Source organism: Sus scrofa, chromosome 5, assembly GCF_054392235.1.
Source record: "Sus scrofa isolate SSC_HxYL_T2T_F1_AM1 chromosome 5, Sscrofa_HxYL_maternal_Yorkshire_Landrace_v2.0, whole genome shotgun sequence".
NCBI lineage: Eukaryota > Metazoa > Chordata > Mammalia > Artiodactyla > Suidae > Sus > Sus scrofa.
The window spans coordinates 20,801,396-20,815,996 of record NC_139387.1 but is presented as its reverse complement, the minus strand read 5'-3'; the positions used below and the strand labels follow the sequence as shown (position 1 = coordinate 20,815,996).

At 44.6% G+C, this 14,601-nt stretch overlaps 1 protein-coding gene and 1 long non-coding RNA gene across 20 annotated transcripts in view; both read left to right on the top strand.

Annotated features, from left to right (window-relative positions):
- CSAD (cysteine sulfinic acid decarboxylase) overlaps positions 1–14,601 on the top strand; it is a 30,894-nt gene that overhangs the window by 2,424 nt on the left and 13,869 nt on the right. The window lies entirely within an intron of this gene.
- On the top strand, positions 858–12,875 carry LOC146403189 (uncharacterized). Its single transcript, XR_014803257.1, has 2 exons — positions 858–1,026; positions 9,189–12,875. It is a non-coding gene; the product is annotated as an uncharacterized LOC146403189 (long non-coding RNA).

Below are 14,601 nucleotides of genomic sequence, written 5' to 3'. Positions count from 1 at the left end.
AGTTCCAAAAACCTTTTTTTTCATGCAGAACATATTTTTGAGCACCTACAGTGCACCTCACAAGTGTATTTTAGACATCTTCTAAGTCATTTCACATTTTAAAAATTGTTGCATAGCACTCACATTTGTCTAGACCCACCCTAATGAACATTTAGCATAGTTCCAGTTTTTTAATGAACAATGCCATAATGAACATCCTTATATAATTATCCTTTTGTATTTATAGATAGACATGTAGATGGGATAGGTGCATTTTAAATTTTAATAGAGTCTGTGAAATTGAATTTCAAAAGTTTGTAACATTCAGAGCCACTTGTGAATGTCCCCATTTCCTACAACCTTGGTGATACTGCAAGCTATGAATTTTTTAATACACTGCCAATTTTTTTTTTTTTTTTTTTTTTTTGTTCTTTTCTAGGGCTGCACCCGCTGCATGTGAAGGTTCCCGGGCTAGGGGTCTAATCGGAGCTACAGCTGCTGACCAGAGCCAAAGCAACTCGGGATCCAAGCCTCGTCTTCGACCTACACCACAGCTCAGGGGAATGTCGGGTCCTTAAGCCACTGATGGAGGCCAGGGATCGAACCCGCAACCTCATGGATTCTAGTCAGATTCCTTAACCACTGAGCCATGATGGGAACTTGAACATTGCCAATTTGATAGGTGAAAAATAGTAATTTAAATTGGATTGTGATGATCATTGTACAACTATAAATGTAATAAATTCATTGAGTAATAAACAGTAATTTTATTGTTTTAATTTGCATGTCATTAATAGTGAAGTTGAGCATTTGTTGTTGCTTTTTTTTTTTTTTTTGCTTTTTAGGGCTGCACCTGATGCATATATGGAAGTTCCCAGGCTAGGGGTCAAATCGGAGCTATAGCTGCTGGCCTATACCTCAGCCACAGCAACACCAGATCCCAGATCCGAGCCCCATCTGCCCACCTACACTACAGCTCACAGCAGTGCTGGATCTCTGACCCACTGAGCAAGGCCGGGGATTCAGTCCAAATCCTCATGGATACTAGTCGGATCATTTCCACTGCACCACAGCAGGAACTCCTCTTGTTGCATTTTGACTATTTTAATTGTTTTCGTAAACTACCTATTTGCATCTTTTGCCTGTTAAGGGAAAAAGTAGATCATTTGTCTCTTTCATGTTAATTTGTAGAAATGTCTATGTTGTATTAACTTTTTTTTTCTAAGGGGCCGAACCTGCACCATATGGAAGTGCCCAGGCTAGAGGTTGAATCAGAGCTGTACCTGCAGGCCTACGCCACAGCCACAGCAACATCAGATCTGAACTGCGTCTGTGACCTACACCAGAGCTTATGGCAAAGCTGGATCTTTAACCCACTGAGCAAGGCCGTGGGTTGCACCTAGATCCTCATGAATACTAGTTGGGTTCATTACCCACTGAGCCAAAATGGGAACTCCCTGTATTAACTTTTCATTTGTCATATGCTTGTAAAATATTTTCTCTTAGTTCTCCATTTATTTTTCAGCTATTTTTAGGGTGAAAATTATGCTTTATGGGAAAATGTTTGAAACATGCTTATGAAAATAGGAACAAGACAAGAATGTTTACAGTTAGAACTAATATTCTGTTAGCACACCTGGCCAAAAGTCATTATTATTTTCATATTATATTCACATGAGATATCCACCTGCCAGATGTATGAGTAACAAACAGAAATTATATAAGTAAAACATTAGAACAATAACCAACCATAAAGATGTCATAGAATAAGTGACCTCACTTGCAATACGAAATATTACATTTCTTGGAGTTCCCTAGTGGCTTGGCATTTAAGGATTTGGCATTGCCACTGCTGTGGCTCAGGTTCAGTCCCTGGCCTCGGAACTTCCGCATGCTGTGGGTGCAGCCAAAAAAAACCCTGCATTTCTAGATATAAACTTAATAGGAAGTTGCAAATCATGCATTAAGGAAATCAGATTATTTTAGTGAAAGACAAAAAAAGGACTTGATTAGAAAGAGAGTTTTACTGTGTCTGCGTAAGAAGCCAATATTGTAGACATAAGTTTTTACTGTAAAGTTAAATTCTTATTAAGTCAGGACTTTGCATGGAACTTAACCTGATTTTTAAATTTACCTGGAAATAAATAGTTGCAAAGAGAGCAAAATCTATTTTTGGGAAACAACGAGTAGGTAAAATAATGAAGAGGGAACAAAGCCCTGGGTTATCTGTAACCACTTTAATGGTGTCTTTTTTTACACAGAATTTTGAAAGTTTTGTGTAGTCACATTTGCCCGAGTTTTGGGGGTTTTGTATATTGCTGTATTTCCTTCTGGTATTCTTATAGTGGTATATTTTCAGTTTGTCTTTATCTCAGCTGCAGTTTATTTTTGTGTGTGGTGAGAGGTAGTGAGAAATGCCAGACCAATAATGCGGTAGGGGAGGTACTAGCCTATAGATGTCAGAAAATCAGCCGTCTAGGCTTGCTCTTGGGTGACCTTTGTAATTTTGGGCAAATTAATTTCAGTCTTTCTGGCCCAAGAGTCCTTGAAAATGAAGGTGAATAAATAAATACCTTTTCAGTCTAGTTTCTAGCTCGACTGTGAGGATTGAATGAGATTATAGATGAGAAAAGGCTTTAAGAAGGAAAAAAATTCCCTTGTACCTCTAAGTTATCATTAATACAGATTTGTGGTTTATGCAAATCAAATGTAAGTGGAATGCAGCATCATTTTTCAGTACCTGGAAATAGTTTATTCACCAAATGTTTTTGAGTGCCTTCGTGCAAGATCTTGGGGGAAGGGAGAGGAGAGTGGAAGAGATAAAAACTAACTTTTTGTTTTTTTTGTCTTTTTGCCTTTTCTAGGGCCGATCCTGTGGCATATAGAGATTCCCAGGCTAGGGGTCTAATCGGAGCTGTAGCCACCTACCTGCACCAGAGCCACAGCAACGCGGGATCCGAGCTGCGTCTGCGACCTACACCACAGCTCATGGTAACGCCGGATTCTTAACCCACTGAGCAAGGCCAGGGATCGAACCCACAGCCTCATGGTTCCTAGTCGGATTCGTTAACCACTGAGCAATGTTGGGAACTCCCTTTTTCTTTCTTTGCATGCCTATTTTGAACTTGGTGCTTTACTTAAAGAAGGGTAAGACTTAGTCCTCTCTCCCCAGGAATTTACATCTAGAAGGGGAGAAAACACGTGAAGTGGGGCGCCTATTAATGAGGGGGTTGAGTCAGTGGGGTTTGTTAACAGACAGAAGGCATGGAGGTCAGCGTTTCCTCTTTCTAACAATAAGCCTGGCTGAAAGTGCTTTAAGAAGCAACTGCCCTGGAGTTCCTGTCCTGGCTCAGTGGTAACAAACCTGACTAGGATCCATGAGGATGTGAGTTCGATTCCTGGCCTTGCTCAGTGGGTTAAGGATCCAGCATTGCTGTGGCTGTGGTGTAGGGCCTGCAGCTGTAGCTCTGATTCGACCCCTAGCCTGGGAACTTCCGTCTGCCACAGGTGCAGCCCTAAAAAGCAAAAAAAAAGCAGCAGCAGCAGCAGCAGCAGCAGCAGCTGCCCTAATCTCCTTGCCCTGAGGGGGGCCTCCTCCCTCCTGACCTTCCCCAACTTCCTGGGCGAACTCTCCCTTCAGGCCCACCCCATCTTATTCAAATAGCATTGCAGTGATTACTGATTAGTCTTTTCCTGCACCAGCTCTCTATCGCCTTGAGGGGAGCTTCTCTTTGAAGGCTGCCCTGGGCCAATTGAACTGCGCTGTTAACCAGCCTTCCCTTTCCTTGGTGATCGTGCCTTTATTTTACAAGCCTCCCTCCTAGCTGGAGTGCACTAGGCAGACACAGCAGCTGGGGTGGTGCCAGGCAACAGATACTGAGTCAATGTCTGCCAAACTAGCTGAACCCGTTCCTCTCCCTGAGAGCCAGAGCATAACAGAAATGAGCAGTATGTGGCTACATCTGTCACCTGGTGGACCTTTTAGATGGGAGGGGAGTGAGGTGTTGGGAACCCACATGATGGAATAGGGTCATTCCTTGGCGATTTGTATATTTTGGAATTCTTCTTGCCCCTTCATTCCTCCTTAATCTTTTATGTTGCTTACAAATAACCTTATTTATTTTTTATTTTTTATTTTTTTTTTGTCTTTTTGCCATTTCTTGGGCTGCTCCTACGGCATGTGGAGGTTCCCAGGCTAGGGGTCCAGTCAGAGCTGTAGCTGCTGGCCTATGCCAGAGCCACAGCAACATGGGATCCGGGCCGCATCTGCAACCTACACCACAGCTCACGGCAACGCCGGATCCCTAACCCACTGAGCAAGGGCAGGGATCGAACCCGCAACCTCACGGTTCCTAGTCGGATTCGTTAACCACTGCGCCACGACGGGAACTCCATAAATAAGCTTATTTTAATTACACAAGTCAATGGCGTTATCATATAAAATTATAAAAATATGGAAGTGTTTAAGAAAATGAAAACCGTCTGTAATTCCAATACCCAGAAATAACCACAGTTACTATTTTGAAGACTTTTCCCATCTTTTCCAGGTTTTTGGTTTTTTTTAAATACTTGACCTGTTAAGGATTTGGCATTTGTCACTGCTGTGGCTCGGGATCGATCCCTGGCCTGGGAACTTCCTCATGCTGCAGAAGTGGCAAAACAAACAAACAAACAAACAAAAAAACCATGGGGAGTGACTGATAATAGATACGGGGTTTCTTTTTGGGATGATGAAAGTGTTCTGAAATTAAATAGTGTGATTGGTGTACAACTTTGTGACTATACTAAAAACCACTGAATTGTACACTTTATTTATTTATTTATTGCTTTTTATGGCCACACCTGCAGCATATGGAGGTTCCTGGGCTAGGGGTCAAATCAGAGCTACAGCTGCCAGCCGCAGCAACATCACATCCAGGCCATGTCTGCTACCTACACCACAGCTCTTGGCAAGGCCAGATCCTTAACCCACTGTTCAAGGCCGGGGATTGAGCCTACAACCTCATGGTTCCTAGTCGGATTTGTTTCCACTGCGCCACAACGGGAACTCCTGAATTGTACACTTTAAAAGGGTGATCTCTGTGGTGTGTGAATCATATCTCAATAAAGCTGTTACTTTTCTAAAAATTCTTATAGTTACCTCTACACAGTATTGTTTTCTGGTCGGAGAGAAAGTGCATCTATCATGCTCCTTTACGGCTGTGTTTCACCATATGTTTTCTTTTTTCTTTTTTTGTCTTTTTGCCATTTCTTGGGCTGCTCCCGTGGCATATGGAGGTTCCCAGGCTAGGGGTCAAATTGGAGCTGTAGCCGCCAGCCTATGCCCGAGCCACAGCAACTCGGGGATCCGAGCTGAGTCTGCAGCCTACACCACAGCTTACAGCAACGCCGGATCCCTAACCCACTGAGCAAGGCCAGGGATCGAACCCGCAACCTCATGGTTCCTAGTCGGATTCGTTAACCACTGCGCCATGACGGGAACTCCCACCATGTGTTTTCTAAGAACAAGAACATTCTCTTACCTAACTGTGATGCAGTGATCAGATTCAGGAAATATAACACTGATAGAAGAATGCTAATATTTATGATGCCATTCATAGTCAGATTCCACCAGTTCTTCCAATAATATTCTTCACTGCAGGCTTTTTTTCTTCCTTACCCAGGAGCCCATTAAGATCACACAATTCTTTTTGGTTATAATGTCTCTAGTTTCCTTCAGTCTGGAATAGTTCCTCAGTCTTTCTTTCGTTATCATGACACTGACTTTTTTGGGGGGCTATGCTTGTGGCACGCTGAGGTTTCCAGGCCAGGGGTTGAACCTGCACTGGAGCAGTGACAATGCCAGATCCTTAACCTGCTGTGCTACAAGAGGACTCCTGACCTTGACAGTTTTGACGATTACAGGCTATGTTGTTTTGTGGAATGACCCTCCATTTAGATATGTCTGGTTTTCCTCCAATTAAATTCAGGTTGTGCATTTTTTGGCAGAAATATCACATAAGTGACATTGAGCACTTTCCTGTGCCTCACGTTAGGAGGCCCACGATGTCTGTCTGTCCCATTACTGGTGATATTAACCTTGATGACTTGGGTCTGGTGGTGTTTACCAGGTTTTTCTGCTGTCAAGTTACCACATACCTTTAAAGGGTTTTTAAGGAGGAGTTCCTGCCGTGGCACAACGGGATTGGTGGGCTGAGCATCCTGATCTGATCCCTGGCCTGGGAACTGAAAAATGCTGCTGGGCAGCCGAAAAAGGAAAAAAAAAAAAGTTTTTAAGGAAAATAATTTTAAAACATAGCACAGAAGAAAAAAAGGAAAGCTTTGTCCAGGTTTTAGTTTGCACTGATGTTTTCAAAGAAGCGAGAAAGAAGAACATAACATTTGAAGATTAAGCAAAAAGGAGAAAAATCAGTCAAGGATGAGGAGGCAGGAAATAAGTTAGAATCTAGAGTTCAGGAATTCCCATGTGGCTCTGGGGTATCAAACCCGACTAGTATCTGTGAGGACAAGGGTTCTATCCTTGGCCTGGCTCAGTGGATTAAGGATCCAGTGTTGCCGTGAGCTGTGGTGTAGGTCGCAGATTCGGCTCAGATCCTGGGTTGCTGTGGCTGTGGCGTAAGCCAGCAGCTCTAATTTGACCCCTAGCCTGGGAACTTCCATGTGTGGCCCTAAAAGAGAAAAAAAATCCATAGATTTCAGAAGATGGTGCCATTTACCTAACCAGGGAAGTCCAGGAGAAGAGCAGATTGATTGGTTGAGTTTTTACAACCGCACCTGTGGCACATGGAAGTTTCCAGGCTAAGTAAGGGTAACGGGAGCTGCAGCGGGCCGACCTACATCGCAGCTTGTGGCAACACTGGACCCTTAACCCACTGAACAAGGCCAGGGATCGGACCTGCATCCTCACCAACGCTATGTCGGGGAACTCCGGAAGAGCAGATCTGAGAGGACTGATGATGAGTTCAAATTTGGACCTACTGAGTGTGAAGTCCTATGAGACTTCCAGATGCGGCAGGTGGCATCATGGATCCGGGCTCAGAAGAGGGGTTTGCGATGGAGGAACGGCCAGCATGTAGCCCTGGGAACAGATGAGATTGTCTAGGGAGGGGTGCAGAACACAAATGAAAGAGACCCTGGGATAGAACTCTCAGGAACTCCAGCATTTGAGGGAGGGCCGGAGGAAGGTGAAGATGCAAAGGGAACTAAGAGATGGTCAGGGGGTAGCCATATGGAAGCCAGCGAAAGAAAATGTTTCAAGACGGGATGGCCCGCTCTGTCCGATGGCTTCAGAGGAGTCAAGTAGGATAAAGGTGACACGTGTTCCTTGGCTTCGGGAGCAGGCACGTTCTTGGTGGCCTTGAAGGTGGAAGCTACTTGGCTGCGGAAAGTGTGAGAGGAGAGGAAGTGATGATGGAGTGGAGACAAGCTTTTAAGAAGGTTGGCTGAGAAGAGGTGGTGGCTGGAGTGGGAACGTATTGTGAGATGTCTAGACAATTTAAAACGCCAGGAGGGGAGTTCCCGTCGTGGTGCAGTGGTTAACGAATCTGACTAGGAACCATGAGGTTGCGGGTTCGATCCCTGGCCTCGCTCAGCGGGTTGAGGATCCGGCGTTGCCGTGAGCTGCGGGGTAGGTTGCAGACGCGGCTCGGATCCTGTGTTGCTGTGGCTGTGGTGTAGGCTGGTGGCTACAGCTCTGATTAGACCCCTAGCCTGCGAACCTCCATATGTCGAGGGAGCGGCCCTAGAAAAGGCAGAAAGACCAAAAACAAACAAAAACAAAAACGCCGTGAGGAAGAGGCTGTGGGCAGGAGAGTTGAAACAATGGGGAGCTGGGACGACAAAGAGGGTATCCCTGAGCAGGAGAAGAACCCTTAGACCAGCGGTTCCACCTCAGATGTCTGCAAGGCCAGGAGGTAAAGCAGATGAGTCAAGTGGACTGGTGGGGACTGAGGGGAAACAGAAGGCAGAATCCTAAGGGCCTGTGGCCAGTTCTCTTGTATGAGATTCTACATGTCCTCCATTGCCCTGCACTTCACAGCGTCTCCTGGTGGGAGGATATGCATCCTTGCCCCACTGCCCCAGGGCTTGCTTCGGTCAACTGGGATCTGAGCAGATAGGGCACATGCTAGGTTGGCGCTTGGTTTTCTTTGCCTTTTGCTGTTTTCCCTCTGCCATGAGAACATCGTGTTCCAAGTACAGGCTGTTCCTTCAGCCTGGGTCTTGGAATAAAGGCACACAAATCAGAGCTTTAGCCCACACCACCACCAACATAAACCATGAAAGAGAAATAAATCTCTATTGTTGGAAGCGAGTGGGGTTTTGAAGCCATTAGTTACCACAGCAAAACTGACTAATACGAGAGTTCCACTAAAATAAAACTGTACTGGAGTTCCCTGGTGGCTCAATGGGTTAAGGATCTGGCATTGTCATTGCTGTGGCTTAGGTCACTGCTGTGGTGTGGGTTTGATCCCTGGCCTTTTGCAAGCTTCAGGCATGGCCAGAAAAATTAAAAATAAAATAAAGCTCTTCCCAGACATGTTTTTGCTCCTCAAATTTAAAAAATTCCACAGTTTGACACCATACTCTGTTACTGAGGCTGAGAACACAGGGACTTTCCTACATTGGTACAGCCTCCGTGGATGTTGGCAGTCCTTATCAAAATTACAAATGCAGATGGCTGAAATCAAAAAGACAGACAACGACAAGTCGGGAAAGGATATGGAGAAATGGGAGTCCTCATACATGGCGGATGGGAACATAAAATGGTAATAGCCGTTTTGGAAGACAGTGTGCCAGTTCCTCAAAGTTAAATATAAAGTTACTGTATGATCCAGCGGTTCCACTGCCAAGTACGTACCCAAGATAAGTGAAAACATGTCCACACACAAACCTGCATATTAATCTCCATAGCATGATTTACACTAGCCAGGAAGTGGAAGCAGCCTCAAGGTCCATCAGTTGGTGAATGAATGATTTTTTTTTTTTTTTTTTTTTTTTGTCTTTTTGCCATTTCTTGGGCTGCTCCTACGGCATGTGGAGGTTCCCAGGCTAGGGGTCCAGTCAGAGCTGTAGCTGCTGGCCTATGCCAGAGCCACAGCAACATGGGATCCGGGCCGCATCTGCAACCTACACCACAGCTCACGGCAACGCCGGATCCCTAACCCACTGAGCAAGGGCAGGGATCGAACCCGCAACCTCACGGTTCCTAGTCGGATTCGTTAACCACTGCACCACGACGGACACTCTCAAATGAATGATTAAAATGTGATATATCCATACAATGGAATACTGTCTGACCATAAAAGGGAATGCAGTTCTTTTACAGGTTGCAACATGAATGAACCTTGAAAACCTTATGCTAAGTAAAGGAAGCCAGTCACAGAAGATCACATTCCGTGTGTTTCCATTTCTATGAAACGGTTAGAATAGGCAGGTCTTTAGGGGCAGAAAATAGATCAGTGGTTGCCAGGGGTGGGGGGAGGGGAGAATGGGGAGCAACTGCTCGTGAGTTTCTTTTTGTGGTGATGAAAATGTTCTGGAATTAGATTGTGTGTGATGCTTGCACAATTTTGTTACTATACGAAAAACCACTGAATTGTACCCTTGGATATGTTTCAGAGCATGTAAATTATCTCGATGGAGCTGTTACATTAAAAAAAGATGAGGAAGCTCTATATATGTTCTAAGATTGCCCATATATTGTTAATTTAAAGAAGCAAGGTACACAAGTGATTATATTGCTATCTTTTATGTAAAAAAAATGAGGAAATAATGTATATTCACTTTTTATTTTTATTTTTATTTTTTAGGGCTGTACCCACAGCACATGGAAGTTCTCAGGCTAGGGGTCCAATTGGAGCTGCAGCCACCAGTCTACACCACAGCCACAGCAATGCGGGATCTGAGCCACATCTGTGACCTACACCACAGCTCAAGGGAACGCTGGATCCTTAACCCACTGAGTGAGGCCATGGATTGAACCCACATCCTCACAGATCCTAGTTGGGTTCGTTAGCCGCTGAGCCACAAAGGGAACTCTTGTATATTCTCATTTGTTAGTATTCACATTAAAAATTCTGAAAGGTTGCCTGAGAAACTTAATACAAATGCTTACCTGGAATGGGGTAGAAATTAGATTTTTTGCTATTAATATTTTTCTATATTTTGTTTTTTGAAGTAACTGCCTAAATGTTGCTTGATCAAAAATTTAAAAATTGGGAGTTCCCCTGTGGCACAGTGGGTTTCGAATCTGACTGCAGTGGCTCAGGTTGCTGCAAAGGCATGGGTTGGATCCACCACCCAGTGCAGTGGGTGAAAGGATCTGGCATCGTGGCAGCTGTGGCATAGGTCACAGCTACAGCTCGGATTCAATTCCTGGCCCAAGAACTTCTATGTGATGGGTATGGCTATAAACAAAAATTAAAATTGGAAAGAACACATAATGAATGCCAAACTATAATAATAAAATGGATCTTCCTTCTGATTGTTTTCATAAGAAGCTGGAAGTTTTGGTATGACAATTATTTTTTACTTATTACTTTTAAAGTTTTAAAATGCACTATTCAGAGTTCCCTGGTGGCCTAGTGGGTTGAGGATCTGGCATTGTCACCGCTGTGGTGTGGGTTTGATGGCTGGCCCAGGAGCTTCCGAATGCCATCGCCAAACAACAACAAACACACTCTTCAGGCCAAACAAAACTCTATCTGGGGGTAGGAGTTGGTCCTCTGTCTTCCAGTTTGTGACCTGTGCTATACAGACTGCGAACCTCATGAGGGCAGGTATGCGGTCTTTTGCTCTCCATTATGACCTCTAGTGGCCACCAAAGTGCTTGGCACATACCTACCAGATGCTGAGTAAATATTGAAGGGTGGGAGGGATCCAGAGTGCAGGTGACCAAAAGTTGAGTAGGTTTTGATGGCTTTTTTTTGGCCACCTGCCAGATCCGTAACCCACAAAGCCACAAGAGAACTCTGGGAAGTTCTCGGGGCCAGGGATTGAACCCGTGCCACAGTAGCCACCTGAACTGCTGCAGGGACAGCACCGGATCCTTAACCCACTGCTCCACCAGGGAACTCCTTTATCTTCTATAAGATATTTGAAATGAGAGAAGGAAACTGGGAGAAGGTTGATAGGTAAATAATTTGAGAGGTATGGGGAAATTGATGAAGGAATTGCTAACAGAGAATTAGAGAGCGAGGTGACAGTAGAAGAATAGTATTGTTGCCAGGCAGTGTTGCACGTCCAGTGGAGCAGAGTCACTGCTGCATTTTGCCTCTGAAGATGGTACTACCTTGATTACAGTCCTGGAAGTTCCCTTTGCCTCTCTCTTGAGTTGGGAGAAGCTTGATGTGGTCTGATGCTCTATTCTTTATCTATGACCTGGTCTTGGCTGATTGGTTGGTTTGTTTAGTTTCATCTCTGAAAGTCTTTGGATCCTCCGTTGTTCTGAAACAATATTATAATCTGTCTTCCTGAAAGTCATTCGGTGGATCCTTTTGATTTGTTCTTTTCTATGAAGCTTTTTAAAAAAACTTCCTTTCCTCCTTTTTCCCCTTCTCTTTCTGAAACCTCTTTGGTTGACTCTTAGGCCTTTTGATCTTCCATAGTTCTTTTTTGTTTTTTGGGTTTTTTTTGTGAGTGTTTTCTAGGGCCACATCTGCGGCATATGGAGGTTCCTGGGCTAGGGGTCAAATCTACACCGGCCTACACCACAGCTCACAGCAATGCTGAATCCTTAACCCACTGAGCAAGGCCAAGGATTGAACCTGCAACCTCATGGTTCTTAGTTGGATTGTTTCCACTGCGCCACGACAGGAACTCCTTCCATCGTTCTCTTTTATTGTCCATTTCTTTTAATATTTGTCTTTCTGTGTGGTTTTCTTCACTTTATTTATGATTTTTCATTTCTGTTTTCATGGATTTTTAAAATCCTAGAGCTCCTTATTTTTCTTTGAGTATTCCTTTTTGAGAGCAACCTATTTTTGTGTGTGTGTGGATATAATATCGTCTTTAATTTTTAAAGCTTTCTTCTGCTCCCTGCATTTCTCCTCCTCCATCAAGTGCTTTTGTCCATTTGTCTGCTTTCACCTCTGTGGTTCATGTTACAGGCTTTCCTCAAGTGTCTGGTAGTCCTCGGCTTGTGTTCTGCTCACATTTAAGAGTGGGGCACTAGGAGTTCCTGATGTGGCGCAGGGGGGTTGGGGACATCTTGGGAGTGCTAGGATGCAGGTTCTATCCCCGGCCTGGCACCGGGGTTAATAAGGATCTAGCATTGCTGCAGCTTCGGCTTAAGTTGTGACTGCGGCTTGGATCTGATCTCAGGCCCAGCAATTCCATATGCCTTGGGACGGCCAAAAATGGAAGGAAAAAAAAAAAAAAAAGAGTGTGGCACTAAGGCCTATTGGAAGACCCAAGTGCGTGGACAGGCTGTTATTTATTGACTAGATCGTGGGCGTCACTGACTAGATGATTGGGCAAGGACTGGGACAAGAGTGTCAGGTCTTTCTCTGGGGCTGTTAGTCACTTTCTCCAGAAAGGCAAATGAACCTATCTACAGAAAAGAAACAAACTCCTGGACTTGGAGAACAGACTTGTGGTTGCCAAAGGGGAGGGGAGGGAGTGGGATGGCCTGGGAGTCTGAGGTCAGTAGATGCAAACCATTGCATTTGGAGTGGATAAGCAATGAAATCCTGCTGGGTAGCGCAGGGAACTATATCTAGTCACTTGTGATGGAACATGATAGACAATGATGTGAGAAAAAGAATGTGTGTGCATATATATGTGTGTATATATATGTATGTGTGACTGGGTCCCTTTGCTGTACAGTAGAAAATTAACAGAACACTGTAAGCCAAGTATAATGGAAAAAATAAAAATTATTTAAAATGCCAAAAAAAGGAGTTCCCATCGTGGCGCAGTGGTTAATGAATCTGACTAGGAACCACGAGGTTGCGGGTTTGGTCCCTGGCCTCGCTCAGTGGGTTAAAGGATCCGGCGTTGCCGTGAGCTGTGGTGTAGGTCGCAGACGCGGCTCGGATCCCGAGTTGCAGTGGCTCTGGCATAGGCCAGTGGCTACAGCTCCCACTCGACCCCTAGCCTGGGAACCTCCATATGCCACAGGAGCAGCCCTAGAAAAGGCAAAAAGCCAAAAAAAAAAAAAAAAAAAAAAAAACCCCAAAAAAGATATTTCTCCAGAAAGGAATCCTCCAGTCTCCTGGTTCTGGATGGTTTACCCCTGGCCACTGGTTCTGAATAACAATTGGGAGGGAGGAATTGACTCAATAAATAACTTCCTCCTAATCCTCCTGGATTCAGTACAGTGTCTCATCATCGCCTTCTGCACTGCTGCCTGGCTTTCCTAAGTCCTGGCCTCTCTGTTTCAGTTTCTCTAGAAATCAGACTTCCTACTTTGGAAGTAAGTGGAGGAGAGGGGTGTTGCTGAATGGGAAGGGGGAGGAAAGTCAGGGTCTAAATATTCCTTATATAAATTTTCATCTGATTTCCATGTTTTTTTTTTTTTTTTTTGTCTTTTGTCCTTTTAGGGCTGCACCCTCTGCATATGGAGGTTCCCAGGCTAAGGGTCGAATTGGAGCTGTTGCTGCCTACACCACAGCAACACCAGATCCGAGTCACATCTGTGACCTACACCATAGCTCATGGCAACGCCAGATCCTTAACCCACTGAGCGAGGCCAGGGATTGAACCCACAATCTCATGGTTCCCAGTCGGATTCGTTTCTGCTGCGCCACGATGGGAACTCCCTGATTTCCATGTTTTTAGCTGTGCCTCTCCCTCCTGTCTTCCACGGTAGCTAGTGCTTTTAATTCCTGAGCCTTTCTGGGCTTCTGCCCTAAGAACCTTGTATCCCATTGGCATAGCCCTCTGCAGACAGACCAGCTTTGGTTTTCTGCCGTTTGCTAATGAACCAGTTATCGCTTCTCATCTGCTTTCCATCTTTTACAGCTATTGACACCGCTCACCTCTCGTCTCTCTTCTCATTTGCTTTATTCTTCTGGATTTAAAATTCAACCGATGTAATTCTAGGGGGCGTTTCAGGAAGGAGCAGTGGTACACATACGTGTTTAATCTGCCCAGTTTAATTGGAATGAGCACAGAGAACATGAATTCGTAGCAAAACCAATTTGAATGGTTAGGTAGTTTTCACTAGCAGAATCCAGCAGTCTTGGTGGGTTTGGTAAGAGAAGAACTGGCCAGTTCGATCGGGGTTTTGCCAGGGGAATTTGGTGGGAGGACAGTAGGGCCAGGGAGTTGAGGATTTTGAGAGTGGTTGAAACAACAGATCATGCAGTCTAGATTGTGTAAGTGAAGGAAAGGAAGATAAGAGGGCGTTGATGGTTAAAGGAGTTTGTAGACTAGAGATCCCACAAAGTCAGAAAAACTTGTCAATTTTATTTTATTTTATTTTATGTTATTTTATTTTATTTTAATCTTATTTTATTTTTGCCTTTTAGGGCCACATCTGTGGCATATGGAAGTTCCCAGGCTCAGGGTTGAATCAGAGCTGCAGCTGCCAGACTACAGCACAGCCACAGTAACTCGGGATCCGAGCTCGTCTGCCACCTACGCTACAGCTCACAGCAGCTCTGGATCCCTGACCCACTG